Here is a 2,781-nt window from a genome sequence, read left to right on the forward strand (position 1 = left end):
TGTTTCGGGAACAGATGTCTGGTTGCGCTTTTTCCATCATTATCACAGATGTTGGCATTTCAGCGATTTGAAGCAGCCCTTAAAACCACAGCAAACCATCCTTCTTTGAGGTTCTCTCCCCTCACAACATGTTTTCATAGAAATGGTTCATCTAACTTGAACATCAGCTTTAACTTCAGAATAGTAATTAATTGCTTTGAGACGAATTAAATCAATCGCTAAAAAAATACAAAATCTTTTTCTTTAAGGCTCTCTCCTCGATCATGTTTTTTTTTTTTATAGAAATAGTTAACTTAACTTAAGAATCGTCTTTATTCTTCATAATATTGTTTTTTTTTTAAATAGCTTTTAGACAATTTAAACCAATCTCTAAAAAACTAGACTTTTTTCTTTATTTTATGATCTTTTCTTGCCAGCATGTTTTTATATGAATATTTAATTTAACTTACAAAATCATCTTTCGTCTGCAAAAATAGTTTTTTTTTCAAATTGCTTTTTTCAAAAATAGTTTTTATTTTTTTTTTTAGTTATTTTAGGATCTTTTATATGAATATTTAATTTACCTTACAAAATCATCTTTCGTCTGCAAATTTTTTTTTTCATATTGCTTTTTTCAAAAATAGTTTTTAATTTTTTTTCTTTTAGAAAACTTTAACCAGTCCTAAAAAAGGGGATTTTTTTTATTTTAGGATCTTTCCTTGCCAGCTTGTTTTCTAATAGAAATATTTAACTGAACTTACATATCATTTTTAGTCTTCAATATAATATATATATATATATATAGTATATATATATATATATATATATATATTATATATATATAAATGTATTGTTGATAGCGAAGCAGTGGTTCATTACATGACATAATGAAAGACGTGATATAGAATGATAAAACGAAGTACCTAAATGATGTTTAAAAATAATTTTAAAAAAAAGCTGTACATAAATCGACTAACGAATTATTTTGCCTTTTGGGAGATAAAAAAAAAGCAGCGATTGAAATATAAAATCAATTAAGCTGAAAGGGTTTTACCTCGCTGGCATTAAGGTTGATGACGCAATAGACCCGAAATGTGAAGTTATAAAATAACAGATGTTTTATATCTGGTTCTGGTGCGATAGCGCGAAACTTAGTGACGGATAATTGCCAGTTTCTGCGGCAATATTTTTTATTTATTTATTTATTTTTTTTTTACTAATCATTTCTTGCGCGCACTAAATGTTATACCAAGTGTGGTTTCTACACGTTTCCATGAATGTACGCTAAAATAATTCGCCATGTATTTTCATCATTAAATTTGTAATTTTTCGCTTACTTGGTGAGTAAGCCTACAAACTCCTTTGTTGTTGTTGTTGTTGTTGTTGAGGGGGCGGGCGGGGTGTTAGGAAAGTTCTTTGAAAGAGCCTATAAAAAGGTCTGAAAAAGGTGTTTCGCGCTGAGGTAAAATACAGGAAGTTTTACGATAGGATACATATGATTTATCTAATAGAATGAAAATGTAGAAAAAAATAAATAATGTACATAAAAATCATTTCTTAAAAAAACATAGCGTATTTATTTCAACGTAAGCTGCAGGTCGGATCACAATTGTTTTATTTATTTATGTATTTATCCTGCTTCCAACTACACGTTTTCTGAATGCGCAAATTATTTTGTATTTCATGCACTTGTTTACGATTTATTTATTCATTTTATCAATCTACTGATTTATTTATTTTTTCTGATAACTGATCTCTTCAGTACACCACTTTCCTTGGAAGCTGAATTTCAAGTGGGCTTGTTCTACATGAAGAGTGGTTTATCTTCAGAATAATATAATAATAATAATAATAATAATATAATCAATAATAATAATAATAATAATAATAATAATAATGATACAAATACCTGGGAATAATGGAAGGAGGGGTATAAAAACACACCACGAGACTGAAAGGGCAGATCAGGGAAAGAATATATGCAGAGACTCAAGGCGATACTCAAGTCAAAACTCAACGCCGGAAATATGATAAAAGCCATAAACACATGGGCAGTGCCAGTAATCAGATACAGCGCAGGAATAGTGGAATAGACGAAGGCAGAACTCCGCAGCATAGATCAGGAAAACCAGGAAACATATGACAATACACAAAGCACTATCACCCAAGAGCAAATACGGACAGACTATACATAATACGAAAGGAAGGAGGGAGAGGACTACTGAGTATAGAGGACTGCGTCACATCAGGGAGAACAGAGCACTGGGGCAATATCTGAAAACCAGTGAAGATGAGTGGCTAGTGGAAGAAGGACTAATAAAAGTAGACGAAGACCAGAAATATACAGAGACAGGAGAATGACAAACAGAACAGAGGACTGGCACAACAACCAATGCACGGACAATACATGAGACAGACTAAAGAACTAGCCAGCGATGACACGTGCAATGCTACAGAGGGGAGAGCTGAAGAAGGAAACTGAAGGAATGATAACAGCGGCACAAGATCAGGCCCTAAGAACCAGATATGTTCAAAGAACGATAGACGGAAATAACATCTCTCCCATATGTAGGAAGTGCAATACGAAAAAGAAACCATAAACCACATAGCAAGCGAATGTACGGTACTTGCACAGAACCAGTACAAAAAGAGGCATGATTCATTGGCAAAAGCCCCCCACTGGAGCCTGTGCAAGAAACATCAGCTACCTTGCAGTAATAAGTGGTACGAGCACCAACCTGAAGGAGTGATAGAAAACGATCAGACAAAGATCCTCTGGGACTATGGTATCAGAACAGATAG

This window comes from Macrobrachium nipponense, chromosome 26 (assembly GCF_015104395.2).
Source record: "Macrobrachium nipponense isolate FS-2020 chromosome 26, ASM1510439v2, whole genome shotgun sequence".
NCBI lineage: Eukaryota > Metazoa > Arthropoda > Malacostraca > Decapoda > Palaemonidae > Macrobrachium > Macrobrachium nipponense.